Raw genomic sequence first — 17,365 nt, 5'->3', positions numbered from 1 at the left:
TCCTGTCTCCTGCATTGGCAGGCCAATTCTTTACTGCTGAGCCACCAGGGAAGCTGGGAAATACTAGAGTCAGACTACTCAAATCTGGATCTGAGATGTCAAGCCTCAACCCTTGCACCTCTGTGTCCTCCAGCCTGGGAGTGCCCTGGCCGGGCGTGGTTATTGCCCGGGCCCTCAGGGAACACCCAGCAAACACCACCCTGCTCCTCTGAGCCTTCCTGGCAGCCAGACTGGAGCCTTGGGCAAACTGACAGGCCCCGGGTGGATGTCGGAGCCCGTGGTGGTTAAAGAACTTTCCAGGAGAACCAATTAGTTTTCCACAGGGAACTTTCCACCAGCATCGATTTTCACTCTCCTCGCCTGGGGTAGATTTGATTTGCGAGGAGAAGCTCTTCCAGCAGGCAGAAGCAATTGTGTGAAATAAAAGCTCCAAATGGGACAGGCTCATCGGCTGTGGAGGCCAGAGCCGGGACTGAGGGAGGCTGGGAATGGGGTGGGGGGGTCCCTCAGTGACTATGGCAGAATCACCCTTTCACACCTGCAGCCTTGAGGCAGCAGCCCGCCCAGCTCTTCTCTGGCTCCCCCTAGAGGCAGCCGGGCTGGTGGACTTGCCCCTTGCCTGCAAGGCTTCATGCAAGTGTGAGCATGAAAGTGTTAGTTCTCAGTCATGTCCAACTCTTCGCAGCCCCACGGGTGGTAGCCCGTCAGACTCCTCTGTCCATGGGATTCTCCACTGGACAGTCCCTTATCCAGGGGATCTGCAATGCAGGAGACCCAGGTTTAATCCCTGGGTCAGGAAGATGCCCGGGAGAAGGAAATGGCAACCCACTCCTGGAGAATTCCATGGACAGAGGAGCCTGGTGGGCTACAGTCCAAGGGGTCAGAGAGTTGGACACAACTGAGCGGCTAACACTAAGTTACTAATCCGGTGCCCAAGGGTGATGATAGGTTGCAGAGGGAGAGGGCTTGTGGGCCTGGCGGGCACAGGGTTGACCAGGGGGTCGAGATGGAGTGGAGAGCCATCTCCAGGAGGGAAGGAAGTGAACGCTGCAGAGGCGCTGGGAAGGGAGTTCTGGGCAGAGGTCAAGGAGGAAGTCAAGGAGGCTGGTGGGCTGGGGAGAGGGGGAGGTCCCAGTGGGACCAACGAAATAAAGGGCTGTGGTTTTCCCTCCAGTGACAGGGAGGGTGGGGACAGGGTTCAGGTTTTAGAGGGAGCTCTGGCTGCTGAGTGGAGAGTGAAAGGGGTCGAAGGCCAAAGCTGGGAGCTGGAACAAGCATGGAGGAGGCTCTTGCCTCCCAGCAATGGCCACTGTCCCTTGGTCCAGGGTGGAAGCAGGGGGAGAGGTGAGAAGCAGTTTCTTATGACACATTTGCTTCCCTGGTGGCTTGATGTGGCGTGTGAGAGAAAGTGGAGTCCAGGCTGTTAGGTTTGTGGCCTGAGCATCTGCTAAGTGAGGGGCCGGACCAGAAACAAATAAAGAGCCAATAAAACACGGGGAACTGGGAAGGGTCAGGAGGGTGGACACAGGATGTGGCAGGGAGTTCTGTCGGTCAGCAGGAAGGCATCTGGATGGGGGAGGCCACATGGCAGCGGGAGGAGGGGCTGGGAGCCAACCAAGCAGAGAGACGGAGAGGGAGCACGCAATGAGGAGGAGCCGCTGCCTCCAGGGCCAGGCTGAGAGGAGAGGCCAGCAAGGCGGCAGGCCGGGCTGGGCCGGACCTTTGGGACTGGAACACTCAGAGACCAGGGCGGGAAGACAGCTTGGATGCCCTGGCAATGATTTTGCAATGGGCCCTGTTCCAGGTTCTTCACTCACGATCCCATCCTGCGAGGGCGGTGTTGACTCTGTTCCCGTTTTGTGGACAAGGAAATGGGGGCCGAGAAGCCAAGTGACTGCCAGTAGAGAGTAGCACCGATGCATTTCAAAGCCGGGGCTGTCTCTCCCTGCACCTCCAACCTCTCCCCACGCCAGCAGCTGGAAGGCTGGGGGCTATGAAGGGGAGACCCCTGGAGGCTGGGCAGGCAATGAAATACCCCTCCATAAAGAGATGCCTGCAGGGAGGGCCCTCTAGGGCTGCAGCCATGCACGTGGGTGCTTAGGTGTTTTAGGGGAGCTGGGCTGGGCCTGATGCAAGCTGGGGCAGCGGTGGCTCCCCAGCACAGGCGGGACCTCCACGGGCATCTAGACATGCCAGGGGGCTCTGCCTTGACCTGGAGGGAAGCAGGAGAAAAGGCAGGATGGGGAGAGAGACCAAGCAGCCAGGGTGCAGGAAGCACAGGGCACCTGGGAAGGGTGCAGAGCGGCCCACAGCAGCCCGAGGGGCAGACAAAGCGGGTCCTCACCCTCCCTCTGAGACCCCGGCTGAGTGGCCTGACCATCTGTGGGGTGCTCCCCTGCACTGTGTCATCGCCACGGCCCCTAATCCTGAGAGGGAGCAAGGCGCCTTGCCTCCACTTTGCAGATGAAGAGCTGGGGAGAGGCAGAGTCCCCGCCTGTGGTCACATAGCCCGAGGCGGCAGAGCCAGGATGGAAACTGGGTTCAAGGGTTTTAGGCTTCCCTGGTGGCTCAGCTGGTGACCTGGGTTCGATCCCTGGGTTGGGAAGTTCCCCTGGAGAAGGGAAAGGCTACCCCCTCTGGTATTCTGGCCTGGAGAAGTCCATGGACTGTATAGTCCATGGGGTTGCAAAGAGTCAGACACAACTGAGCGACTTTCACTTTCACACTTCACACCCTGCACTGGGCCAGCAAGGAGGGGCAGGCAGGTGGGCTCTGGAAGGGCACAGGGCAGAGTTGCCAGGCCTCTGTCATTCCTGCCCCGAAATCACACTAGCGTGACATTGGTGGGGGAGCCCGCCTCTCTGACCTCAGTCAGGGCTGATGAGAGTGCAGGCCCGTGGGGTGGATGTGAACCCGGAGTGGGACCAGGCACAGGGGGCCTGTCTGTGCCTCGCACGGAGCCCTGCTCACTCTTGACCTGGCCCTGACCTGTCATGAGCCTCCCTCCAGAGTTTGATGCCCCTAGTACAGTGAGGACCTGGGGCAGCCCTTCGGGGGATGCAAACATGAAGGACGGCTTTGGCTGTGTGGCCTTGGGCCAGTGACTGTCCCTCTCTGAGCCCCAGTTTCCTCCTTGTGAAATGGTCTTATACCTGTTCCACTGTTTATTGACTAAGTACCTACATTAGGCCTGTTTGTGGGCTTTTGACGAAGTTGTCAATCCTCACCAAGCTGACATCCTAACAGGGAAGAGGGAACATAAACAAACTTAAGAGGAGAGAATGATGACCACGGTGGATAAACTGCTTGGGGAAAAGGGGAAGGAGAGCAGGATGAGGGTGGGGGCAGGTTACAGGATTAAAAAGGTGTCAAAGTGCAGCCCCAGCAAAGCGGCGAGATTCCAGCAAAGATATGACAGAGGTGAGGGAAGGAGCCAGGCAGGTACCTGTGGAAGATTGATCCAAACTGAGGGAAAGGCACATGCAAAGGCCTGGGGCAGGCCTGTGCCCCAGCAGGTGTCGGAGGAGCAGGAGGAAAGCCCGCATGGCTGGGAGAGCTTGGGTGGGGCTTACTCTGGAACAGAGAAGAAGTAGGTGGCAGAGTGTGTTGGACTTCGGTTTAGCAAAGGAACAGCGGTGAAACCGGGAGTGGCAGTGAGGAGTCAGAATGTCAGGCGTAGATGGCAAGTCGGCACATAGTAAGTGCTCAGTTAATGCATTGCAATTATCGCTGCCTCTAATTAGATGATTTGCAAAGAGTCAGACACGGCTTAGTGACTAAACAACAGCAATACTTTATAAGGGGTGGGGGTGACTCAGGGTCTCGCCCTTTGGGCAGGAGCTGGATTTAAGTGGCCCAGGCTGTCCCTCACTTCACCTCCCTCCTTTCACCATGGGCTGGGGGCTGCTCCCTCTCTCAGCCTCTTGAGAATTTTCTGAGGTCTCTCTGGCCCTCAGGCCTCGGGAAGTTTGCAGAGTGAGGGGGTGGAACCACAGCCACAGTGGCATTAAATCAGCCCCCGGCTCCGGAAGAAATCACACCAAGAAGTTGTTAATACCTTTATTATGGGCTGAAATGTATTCACGATATTAAAAGACATCCCATTTCTGCCCCCCGTGTCACATCTGAGATGTAGCGTAGATAAATGATATATCACCGCACGAGATCTACCGAAACCATTAGTAACCATGACATTTTGACGTCAGATTTTAAAAAATTCCTAAGTAATCTTTTTGATTTATGAAATGCTGTCTGGGTTCATCGAGAGAGATCTCAGATTTATCACCGCCTGGTTAGAATTATTAATGATTTTCAATTTGTAAATCTGAAGTCAAGAAAGTCTGTGGGCTCTAGATGAAAACTCCCGCCAATGAAGTTTAGCCCACGGAGAGATGGGCCTTCTCTCCTTCTTTCTGGACGCTTGACATCATCTCCCCACAAACCCTGTGTATGCAGCAGGCAGGATGGAGCGGGGATCAGCGGCAGGACTCGCTCTAGGCAAAAGAGCTGTCCCACTTCACAGCCCATGCCCACTCCCCTCCCAGCTAGACACGCACAGGCTTGGAAAACTGCTCAGGTCAATTTAGGCGGGGGTGGTCAGAAGGGATGCAGCCAGGGAGGCACACAGCTCCTGTCCTCCCTGAGTCTAGCTCAGGCCTCAACTCAGGCCCAGGCCCCTCACACCACGGAGACACCTGGACCAACCCCTCCTTGTCCAAGGCAGCAGCCACACAGATCACACTGGTAGCAGACCCCCGCTTCCAGGAGTGCCCCTGGATGAGAGGCTACCTGCCTGATGGTCTCTTCACCTCCATCCCCATCAAGGCCTCCATCTGTCCCCCAGTCTCAGAAACTACCTTGACCTGGGCTGGGGGTCCGCTGGAGGTAGAGCCAACCACTGTTGAACCCCCGGACCTACCATCTGGTCCCCCTGGGGTCCCCCCAGACCTGAGTCAGGCTTATCACCCCAGCATGTGCCCCACACCACGCTGGACCCAAAGCCCAAGGTTCATGGCTTTCACCCACCTGAGTGCTGTTAGATCATCAGGGGAGATCCAATGCCCAGGCATCACCCCGGACCCACTGACTCAGAACTCTCAGGTGGTTCCAACACGCAGTCAAGTCAGAGACCCAGTCCCCCGCATCGCTACCAACTGTCTCCTTTCCTTCCCACTGACCACCACTGCCTGAGACATCACTCCTCTCCAGGGCCAAGGAAGCCTTCAGCCTTTGTTCTCCCCTTCTCTGACCCCTCCTCCCCTGACCCTCCAAGTCCTCCAGGCTGTATCATTCCCCTGCCCACACCCTCAGTGGCTCCCATAGGCCCCGGGAGGAACGTGACCCTCCTTCTTGGCTCCCGCTGGGGCCTGGAGGGGGCCAGGGACTGCGTGAGGCCATGCAGGGAGCCACCTGCAGGACAGAGCCAGACCCAGAGTGCTCCTCCTGGGCCCAATTCCCAGGAATCCCCACCCTCCAGCTTCCCCACTGGACTCAGAGTCTGGCTCCAGAACCACCCTTCTACCCGGGCAGGAGGAAGGCCCCATGGGGTGGGGGTGGGGGTGGAGGCGATCCCTGGAGAGCCAAGTTCACCTACCACTAAATAGGGGTCCAGGAGTCTGCTCTCTCACCCCTGCAACCCAGGCGTAAGAGGAGTGAGTAAGTCTCAGATTCCTGATCTATAAAATGGCAATCATGGAATTCCCAATCCCTGGAGTTCAATAGAATTTAAGCCACGTTTGCGTGGCCAAGCTCAAGACCAGCCCACAGGGAGCCGCCAGGAACAGACAGCTGCTGTCAGAACTGTGGTTAATTGTGAGACTCGAGCGAGGCCCTGTCTGAAAGTATTTTCCTGCACTGGGTTCAAGTTCTTGATGCGCTATTTGCTGAACTGTAGCCTTGGCCTCTCTGAGCCTCAGTTTCCCTAATACTAGGGCTCATTCCTCCCATATTCCTGTCTGGCCCAGCCCCACTCCCACCCCTCTCTGTGTGGACATGAGATCACTTTGGCAGTGACCTGGCAGCAAACACTCCTCCTAATAATAACCACCCCAGCTGTCGACCTCAGAGTGAATGATGCTTTGACAGAGAAAATATATATCAGCCTCATTTTTTTTTTCTCTTGATCCACAATTCTAAGGGAAAATTGAAATCCCATTTCTGTGAGTTTCACAGACAGGAAGATGAATTTTCAGTAAACGCAGGAGATAGGTCTTGTAGCCCCTGCCTTTTCCTCCGATGTCAGGGAGGGTTCAGGGGGCAGCAGAGAGGCCAGGAGACCAAGGCAGGAAGTGAGTGGACAGAGGGAGGGAGACAAAGGGTGGAGTCCCTGCACGGACACAGAGGCAGGGACACAGGGGAACCAGGCCAGCACCAGGCTGGCCTGTTCTAGTGGCTCCTGGGGGGCGATGGGGAGGATGCTGCAGAGAGGGGCCAGGCTGCCCTGTGCCTGGTTCCTGGCACAGAGGAGCTTCTGGCAAGTAGGTCCTGAATGAACGCACACATTAATAAATCAACCAACCCAGGTGGCATGTCACCTAACGCCAGGCTCTCACATGGTGATCTCATCTAATCCTCCAGTACACCTGTGAGGGTGACACCACTGTGCCCTTTTCACAGATGAGGAAGTGATGATGAGGAATGATGGTGGTGGTGGTGATGGTGGTGGTGATGGTGGTGGTGGTGACTACTAATGATGGTAAGGATGGTGGTGGTGGTGGTGACGATGGTGGTGACTACTAATGATGGTAAGGATGGTGGTGGTGGTGGTGGTGGTGGTGGTGGTGGTGGTGGTGATGGTGGTGGTGATGGTGACGATGGTGGTGACTACTAATGATGGTAAGGATGGTGGTGGTGATGGTGGTGGTGGTGGTGGTGACTACTAATGATGGTGAGGATGGTGGTGGTGGTGGTGACGATGGTGGTGACTACTAATGATGGTAAGGATGGTGGTGGTGGTGGTGGTGATGGGAGTGATGGTGGTGGTGATGGTGATGATGGTGGTGACTACCAATGATGGTGAGGATGGTGGTGGTGGTGATGATGGTGGTGACTACTAACGATGGTGAGGGTGGTGGTAGTGGTGACGATGGTGGTGACTACTAATGATGGTGAGGATGGTGGTGGTGGTGGTGACGATGGTGGTGACTACTAATGATGGTGAGGATGGTGATGGTGGTGGTGGTGATGGTGGTGGTGATGGTGGTGGTGATGGTGATGATGGTGGTGACTACTAATGATGGTGAGGATGGTGGTGGTGGTGGTGACGATGGTGGTGACTACTAACGATGGTGAGGGTGGTGGTGGTGGTGACGATGGTGGTGACTACTAATGATGGTGAGGATGGTGGTGGTGGTGGTGGTGACGATGGTGGTGACTACTAATGATGGTGAGGATGGTGGTGGTGGTGGTGGTGACGATGGTGGTGACTACTAATGATGGTGAGGATGGTGATGGTGGTGGTGATGGTGAGGATGGTGATAGTGGTGATGATAGTAAGGATACTGATGGTGGTAGTGATGATGGTGGTGATGATGGTGGTGATGATGGAAGGACGGTGATGGTGCATCTTCTGAACTTCTGCTGGTGACTGGCAGGACTCAGCATCCCTCGGCTTGTAGACACATCACTCCAATCTCCTCTGGTGATTGGTCCTCCTCTTGGTCTTTACATGCCCTCCTCCTTGTGTCTGTGTATCTTTGTTTTCTTTTCAAGACATAGTCACATAGGATTGAGAGCCCACCCTAACCAGAAAGATCTCATCTGAACTTGATTTTACCTGCAACCACTGTATTTCTAAGGCAGGTCGTCTTCACAGGCTCTGGGTATCAGGACTCCACCCTCTCTTTCAAAGGGACCTCATTCAATCCATCACACACTTCTCAGAGTTTCCATCTAGAATGTCAGGGGCTGGGGTGTATTTTACTCTCTGCTGCATCCTCAGTGCCTAGAAGAAACATCTGGCACAAAGTAGGTGCTCAGCAAATATTATTGAGGAAGGAAATAAATCTCAAAGGGCCTTCCCACTCCCGAGATGTGGACACACCGGCGACACCCTTATACATACCCTGTGATAAACACGTGGGCCAAGCATGTCAGCGCCACACCCAGACCAACCACCCCCCAAACACACAGGTCACCCCCTGGCACCCAGGCTGGTGCAACGTAGCAAAGAGCCCCAAGTGACCCCTGCTCAGAAACACACAGAAGTCACCATCCTCGGAGGGACAAGCACACGACAGAGCACACTTGCAAGCTTCACAAAGACCTTCAGAGGCTCGCCGCTCACTGTGACGGGTGCCAGGGGTCATCAGAATGTCAGATGTCGGCTCTGATTTTGTGACCCATCAAGGGCTTGGAGGAACATCCTGGGAGTCCTTGTTTGATCCTACATCCATCGCTGAAGGCTTCAAAACTCTAATTTCATTATAAGGTGTAAATTAATCAAATGCCAGTGGGCCAGGTAGGCAGAGGGGCGATGGGGAGAAACCTGTGAGGAGGGGAAAGGGGGAGGGGTGGGGAGGGGAAGCCTAGGGACTCTGAACAGCCGTCCACCTGGACAAGACACAGAACTAACTGCTCCTGTGGTTACGAATGCTTCCCCAAGGAGGTGCCTGGACTGGATGTCACAGCCACTCTGAACCAGGAGCGCTGATTGATGAGTACCTACTGTGTGCAAGGCCATTGGTCCAGCCATGCATAAGCAAGATCTCATCCAGCCCTCACACAGCCCTGTGAGGGAACATCCCCATTTTACAAATGGGAAGCTGAAGCTCAGAGACCATCTCCATTTTACAGATGGGAAGCTGAGGCTCAGAGAGGAGAAGGGCACCCCAGAGCTGTGCAGCGCTGGACTCCAAGGGTACATTCCTCCCATGCATCCGACAGCCACCGCCAGGTTTGGCACACCCATCACAGGCTGCCGTGATGTGAGGGGCAACCTCCTGGGACAAGTCCTGTAAACCTGTGTTAGACATCCCCCTTTGTGAGGTCAACATCCCCTGAGCCAACATCTAGCCCCAGACCACACACTGTGGGGGTCTTGCTGGTGAAGACAGACAACTCCAGACTGAATCTGAACACTGGCCTTAGTCCCTGACCCTGGTTATGTTTACATGCATCTGAAAGCTCCAAAGACTCTTCTTCCTCTTCTGGTCCTCATCCTATGATGGAGACAAGGTCATTATCCTTGACCCCTGGCCACAGCTGCAGTTCAGAGAAGGTGTGATGGTGGACTGGTCAGGCTCACCAGCTGACAGCTGGGCTCACCAGAACTGATCTTGACTGGGGAGCTTGGGCGGGAAGCTTCTGTTCTCAGGGCGCAGTTTTCTCAAATGCAACTTGGAGCTCGTAAATCCAAAGAGATGATATTCACCAAACATTTAACCCAGAATCTGGCCATTAGGAAGCATTACTGAGTCACTGCCTGCTATTATTTGTCCACTCGTTATCGTTAGAGGAAAAGTGCCCCGAGTTTTAAGCAAATCAACATCTTGGAAGATACTCCCACCCAGGTTCAGGTTGAAGTGAAGGAGGAACCAGGAAACTTGTCAGTAATTTGAGGCAAGACTCCAGACATGAGGAGTCTCTGAGCTGACTTGGGGAGTGGGCAGTCTGTGGGGGAGTCATGGCTCTAATACCCTAGCTTCCCGACTCTGTTGCATTAAATAGCAAGATTGCCTGAAATAGACACAATGCAGGCTAGCCTTTCAGGGGAGAGTCCAGTGTTTCTCTCAAAACTTAAAATGCATATATGCCTTGAATCTGACTGAGCAACTCCACTTTTGCAAATGTATCCTACAAAAATGATCAGCTGTGTCCCCAGTAATTCATGTTCAATGCTGTTTATGGAGCACTGTGATAAACCATGTCTGTAGGAGATCAGTTAGATGAAGACTTCTCTGCCATGCAGAACCAGGATGCCAACACCAAAGACCGCCTAAGTGTCTAGGAAGAAAAAGGAAGATGTCTAGTATGTTTTTTCTTTACAGAAAATGAAAAAAAAGGAGGGATTTCCCCGGTAGTCCAGTGGTTAAGAATCCACCTTCCAATGCAGGGGAAGCGAGTTCGATCTGTGGTCGGGAAACTCAGATTCCACTTGCCACAGAGCAGCTAAGCCCATATGCTGCAACTGCTGAGCCTGCACACCACAGCTAGGGAGCCCAGGAGCTCTGCAGGCCACACGCTGGATGAAGATCCAACATGCCGCAACCAAGGCCTGAGGCAGCCAAAGATAAATAAATAAATCAGGGAGTGTGTGTGTGTGTGCGCGCGCGTGCACACGCGCATAAGGGAAAGTAAGGAAGCCGGGAGGGACTTTCTGCTTCCAATTCTGCGTGTAAAGAGCTTAGGGAAACAAACAAACCAAAACAAACAAAAAAGAGCTTAGGAATTGCCACTTCATCCAAACAACAAATAAAAAGCTGAACAAACTGAAAAAGCAGCAACTTGGTCACAGGGCACACAGCTGCCCCCACTTCTCAAACTGGAGAGACAGACAGGTGAACACAGAGAATCGTAACTCCCCAGAGCAGAAACCCAAGAGCAGACACCTCTGTGGGTCTTTTAGACACAACAAAGGCACGATCCATGAAAGAAATAGTTGATAAGCTGGATTTCACTAAAGTTTAAAATGTCTGCTCTGGGGAGGGAGGCCTCCCAGGGAGGGGACCTATGTATACCTATGGCAGACCCACGTTGACGTACGGCAGAAACCAACACAATATTGTAATTCTCCTTCAATTAAAAATAAATTTTAAAAAATTTAAAAAATAAAATGTCTGCTCTGAAAGACAATGTCAAGAGAACAAAAAGATAAGCCACAGATTGTGAGAAAATATTTGCAAAAGCGAAGCCTGATAAAAGACTGTTATCCAAAATATACAAAAATCTCTTAAAGTCTAACAATAAGAAAAAGAACAACTAGATTAAAAAATGAGCAAAAGACCTGAGCAGACAATCCACCAAAGACACACAGATGGCAAATAAGGGAGCAAAAGATGTTCTACATCATACAGCACTGGGGACTCACAAATTAAAACGATACCACAGTATACTTACTAGAACAGCCAAAATCTAGAACACGGACAACAAATGCAGCAGGAACTCGCATTCGTTGCTGATGGGAATGCTAATGGTACAGCCGTTTTGGAAGACAGTTGGGCAGTTTCCTACCACAGAAAAGTGAAAGTGAAGTTGCTCAGTCGTGTCCAACTCTTTGCAACCCCATGGACTGTAACCTGCCAGGCTCCTCCATCCATGGGATTTTTGAGGCAAGATTACTGGAGTGGGTTGCCATTTTCTTCTCCAGGGGATCTTCCTGACGTAGGGATCGAACCCAGGTGTCCCACATTGCAGGCAGATTCCTTACCATCTGAGGCACGAGTAGTCTAAACACACTAAACACACTTTTATCCTATTGCCCAGCAATCACATTCCTTGATATTCACTCAAAGGAGTTGAGCATGTATGTCCACACCAAAAGCTGCATGTGGATGTGTACAGCAGCTTTACTCATAATTTCCAACACTTGGAAGCAACCAAGATGCTCTTCATTAAGTGAATGCATAAATAAACTGTGGTACAAACAAAGGAATATTATTCAGCTCTAAAAAGAAATGAGTTTGCTTGCAGCTCAGTGGGCTCTGTCCTGAGGATCATCCCCTCCTGGGATGCATTGCCGTAATGAGGCTAATAAAATGTCTCTTTGTTTAAAACAATAATAAATAAATAAAAAGAAAGGAGGTGCCAAGCCATGAAAAGACATGGAAGAACCTTAAATGCATATGATTAAGTGGAAGAAGTCAATCACACCTGAAAATACTATATGCATACGATTCCAACTATATGGCATCCTAGAAAAGGCAAAACTACGGAGACAGTAAGAGAGTCTGTGATTGCCAGGGGTTAGGGAAGATGGCAGGATGAAGAGGCAGAGCACAGAGTTTTCAGGAAAGTGAAACCATTCTGTGTGATATTATTCAGTGCAGTGTAGAGACATGCCATTACACACGCATCCAAACCCACGGAGGGCACACCACCAAGAGTGAGCCCTAACATAAACTATGACCTTTGGGTGATAAGGATGTATCATCAATTGCAACTAAAGTACACCATGGTTCAGGATGTAGGTCATGGGGGCCGTTGTGGGCGTGTTGGGGAGAGGGAGTATATGGGAACTCTCCATACATTCCAATTTTACTGTAGAAACTGGTCTAAAAAATTAAATCCAGGGCTTCCTCAGTGACCCATTGGTAAAGAATCTGCCTGCCAATGCAGGAGACACAGGTTCGATCCCTGGGCTGGGAAGATCCCACATGCCGTGGATCAACTAAGCCCGTGCACCACAACTATTGAGCCTGTGCCCTAGAGCCCAGGAGCTGCAACTGCTGAGCCCACGCACCCTAGAGCCCTTGCTCTAAAACAAGAGAAGCCACCGCAATGAGAAGCCTGCACATCGCAACTAGAGAGGAGCTCCTGCTTGTCACAACTAAAGAAAAGCCCGCACAGCAGCAAAAACCCAACACAGCCAAAAATAAATAAAACTTAAAATTTTTAAAAATTAAATCCATTAGTTGTTTTAAAGACCACGAGGAAGAAGGAAGGAAGGGGGAAAGGGGAGAGGGAAGGAGAGAGAAGGATGGAGGGAGAGGAGATGTTGCCTGGTTTCACAGTTCCAGTGAGAGGACCTAGCTTCTCAGGGGTGACACTGCATCTGGACGGACCTCTTCGCCGGGGAAGGCCAGACCCCTGGCCGTGGTTCAGAGGGAGAAAGTTTAGACAAAGAGAAATTTGAGGGACCCAGCACAAGCGAGTGGGAGCCTGAGCATTTGGGTGGAGAAACTCATAAAACTTTATTGACAGACTCTAAACAAGATCTAAAGAAATGAAGACGGAGATTTGGCTCATGGATTCAAAGATTCAATATTTTAGAGATATCAGTTCTCCTGATGTGAGCCAAATCCAAATCCCAAGAGAAATTTTTTGTGACAGGTGACAAGCTGATACTAAAACTTATGGAGAAATATAAAGGGCCGAGAATGGTCAGAATATTGCTGAAACAGAACAAGGTGAGAGAACTTGCTCTATAAGCACCCAAGATCAACCCCAAAGCCCTGAGAGTTAAGCCAGTATGCCACCAGCACGAAGGCAGACATTCAGTTTAGCAGCAGAAACTATACACATCGGTGGGCACTTGATGGGTAATGGGGATGACACTGCAGATCACTGGGGGAAAGACAAACTTCCCAATAAATGATGCTGGAACAACTAGACCCCCTACCTCACACCATACACAAAAGCAGTCACTAAAAAGGAAAAAAAAAATTGCTTTATTCATTAAAATTAAGCATTGTAATGCTGTTCATTAAAACACTACAAATCAGTAAGAAAAAGACAAACAAAAAATGGAAAACAGCTTCAATAGGCGCTTTGCAGAAGAGAGAACTCAAATTAATCAGTAAACACCAGAAAAAATGGTGCAACCTCATTAGTAAGCATGGAAATTTGCATTAAAATCACAACGACATATCATCTTCAAACCAGCAGATTGGGAATAAATTTGAAATACCAGAAGTGGGCAAGGACTTTGAAGTGTAAATTCGTATGACCAAAACAATTTGGTCTTGCCCAGTAAAGTTCACGAGAAGCACATACTCAAGTTCAAGAGAAGCACATACCTACAGACTTCCTTGGTGGTCCAATGGCTAAGACGTTGAGCTCCCAGTGCAGGGGGCCTGGGTTCGATCCCTGGTCAAGGAACTGGATCCCACATGCCGAAACTAAGAGTTTCAGTGCCGCAGCTAAAGATCCAACATGCCTCAACTGAGACCCTGTGTAGCCCCAAAAATTAAAAAATAAATAATTTTTAAAGTATAGAAGCATATACCCAGTGCCAGCAGGTCCCCTCTGGAGAAACCCCCACATGTGTGAGCCAGAGGGAGTAGTGCCTCGCTTTTCCCAGGGGGCCTTCGTGAGCTTCTTGGGCTTCTACTTCCCCAGGTCAGGCTGGGCGAAGTTCCTCCTGAGCCAGTGCTTGGGGAAGCAGTTGCTTTTTCACCACCCACGGTTTTTCCTTCTGTAAATGGCTTCCCAAAGGCTCCCCAAATCCCTACCTTCCCCCACACATTGGGGCAACCCGACCCCGCTACTCTATTTGGCAGATGTTACCTCCCCTCTCCCACCTCTTCAGAGAAGGCCTGAACTTCAGCCCCAACCCAGAGGCAACTTTCTTCCCTCTTGGACCTGTGCCTCCCCCTCTATAAAACGGGGCAACGACAGCTCGTGTCCCATAGGGCGTCTAGGGGACTCAGCCGGGCTGGGGCAGTCACTCCCTGACCTCAGGTGGTACCCTCCTTTCTGTCTTACCTGGACCTCTACATCCCCCATGTGTCCAACTCTTTGCAACCCCATGGACTATACAGTCCATGGAATTCTCCATGCCAGAATACTGGAGTGAGTACCCTTTCCCTTCTCCAGGGGATCTTCCGAACCCAGGGATTGAACTCAGGTCTCCCACGTTGGAGGTGGATTCTTTACCAGCTGAGCCACCAGGGAAGCCCAAGAATACTGGAGTGGGTAGCCTATCCCTTCTCCAGCGCATCTTCCCAACGAATCGAACCAGGGTCTCCTGCACTGCAGGCAGATTCTTCACCAACTGAGCTATCAGAGAAACCCTTCCATACCTCCCAGGGTCCCCCATCCCATCTGTGCCTTCCTCCTGGCTGAGCACATGTCATCTTCGCAGAAGCCCTTTCCCACCTCCAGCCCGTGAACATCTCTCCCTTCCCAAACTTTCGGTTCACCCACACATCAACCCATATTTCCCAAGACTTCCCCATCAGGAGGCATCATTTTTGGTGCTGGGGGAACTGTGGGGAACTTGGCAACCCCAGCCCCTGGTGGGGAGATTGTGCAGGCAGGTGGGTGGAAGACAAAAGCAGGGAGATCACCCTGTAACCATCTCCCCCTCAGTAACCAGCATGGTGCCTGGCACACAGTAGGTGCTCAATCAAGAGTGGGTGACCATCAAAATGAACAATTGCGATGCATTGAGACTGCCCATACTCAAAAATCTAGGCTGCCATGCATGTGTTTTGGTAGACACACAAATCTAAGCACACACACGTGTGCCTGTGAGCGTGGACACTTTAAGCCCACCTGCACACACAGACAGTCCCAAAGCATGCACCCAGCCCAGCCAGCATCCTCACACACGTGAATGCTGCCTCCTGCACAAAGCTCATTTATTTTGATTTATGAATATTACAAAAATAAACCTGAGTGTCTTCTTGGGGATTCTGTGATCCTGACATGGGTCCCCACGATATTGCTTTTCGCTCCTGGTTACCTGAAATTAGCAGAGTAATTCGGAATCTGCATCTTTATTTAAAAGAAAAAACTGTAGATGCAGAATTATAAAAATTTAATATGCTCCCAGGAAAATGAAAAATGAGAGGTTGTGATCTCGTCTAACACTTTCAAATGTGTTTATTAATTCATGTTTTAAATCATAAGTTTCATTCGGTGAGAGCCATGCACAGCAATAAGCCCGTTTTAAAATATTAATGAATAAACAATATTTCTCTATTGAAATATAACATGCTTCTTTGAACAATGGACCACCAGTAATAAATCAAAACCAGGAGAAAATTGCATTTCATATTTAATACAAGTTGAACTCTGCCTTTTTATAAATGATATCTTTTTTGTTTAATTGGCGTCAGTTCAGATCTAGCAGATTGCTAATAAAATTCTGGATTTCCATATTTAATGATGCGTACACTTTCTGCTGAAATTTTACCAGGAAAAAAGAATCAGCCTTTTATTATCTCCTGCGATGGTGGTGAGAGGTGAGGCCAAGGTCTGAGTCCAGTCTTGAGGGCTGGGAGTGAGCGGGCCAGAGTAGGTGGATTGAAGAGGCCAAATCTCCCCCAGGATTCTCACTAAGCAGGTGACATCCCCTGGCCATCTCTCTGCTGACCGGAACTGATCATTCTAGCCAGGGGAGGCAGAGATGACCAGACATTCCCGTATCACCTGGAGCACCGTGTAACCATAACAGCAATGAGAAGGGAACCCACCCCATCCCACGGGCCAGGCACCGTGAGTGCAACTCATTCATCGTTAAGACATCCCTACCAGGAAGGTGGGAACACATTCTCCCCATTTCACAGAGGAGGAAACTGAGGTCACACAGAGAGCGTGGAGACACACCCAAGGTCACACAAAGCTGGAAAGTGGCCGAACTCGGCCTGACTCTTCACACCATCTCATGCTGATTGGAAAGTGATGAGCCTGCCTGGTGGCAGAAGAACTGGGTTTTGTTAATAGCGAGTGAAGGGGGACACAAGCTGGAATTTGGGTGCAAATGATCAGCACAAGGCAAGCTGTGGGCTAACAGACAGTAAGAGCAGCCAGCCTCAGCCCCTGCAACACGCAGGACCCTGCACTGGTACCAACTTGCTTGACCCTCCCCACGATGCTGGGAGGCAAGTGCTTGACAGCAAAGGAAACAGGCACAGAGAGGTTATAGAACTTGCACAAGGACACACAGCAGATGCGAAGCAGGGCCGGGATCCCCCCACGGGGGTCTCACCCGGAGCCCCCATTCATGAGCGCTAAGTCACGGTGCTTTCCTCTCCACAGGGCCACACAGAACCCTGGGCGTCTGTTGTCATCTCTGTGGTGAGGCCAGTACCTGCTTGGCTGGGTGGTGACTCCTGGCCACGCACTTAACGGAGCCCAGCTGGAAGGAGGCTCTGTGAACACCGGCTGAGCCTGGAACAGCTGAGTGACCAAGACCGCGGGGAGGTGGGCTCATTGTGCACGGGGCGGGGCCCCCAGGCCCAGCGGGGACATGTTATTCCTCGGCCTGAAGCGCCTGTGGACGTGGCCACCTCCTGAGGGGCTCCCTGGGGTCCCAGGCGCCTGGGGAGAAGAGCCGATGGCTCTGTGTTGAGGGGAAAGGCCAGTACCCATCCCCGTCTCTCTCTGTTCCCACCTCTGAGCCTGTCCAGCATGACAAGAAAGAGACACCATGAGACAACCAGACACAAACAGTGGAAAACGTGGGTTTTCGCACAGTCTCATAAAGAGCCCGCCTGTCAATGCAGGAGATATAAGAGATAAACGTTCGATACCTGGGTTGGGAAGATCCCCTGGAGGAGGGCATGGCAACCCACTCCAGTTTTCTTGCCTGTAGAGTCCCATGGACAGAGGAGCCTGGAGGGCTACAGCCCATGGGGTCACATAGGGTTGGACACGACTGAGCAACTTAGCACACACATATCCCATCAGACTCATATATCATCTCTGTGTGTATCTGGCCAAGTAGCTTCAGTTTTCCCATCTGTAAAATGGAGCAAATGCT

Source organism: Bos taurus, chromosome 11 (genome assembly GCF_002263795.3).
Source record: "Bos taurus isolate L1 Dominette 01449 registration number 42190680 breed Hereford chromosome 11, ARS-UCD2.0, whole genome shotgun sequence".
Taxonomy (NCBI): domain Eukaryota; kingdom Metazoa; phylum Chordata; class Mammalia; order Artiodactyla; family Bovidae; genus Bos; species Bos taurus.
Note: the sequence above shows the minus strand (reverse complement) of the source record.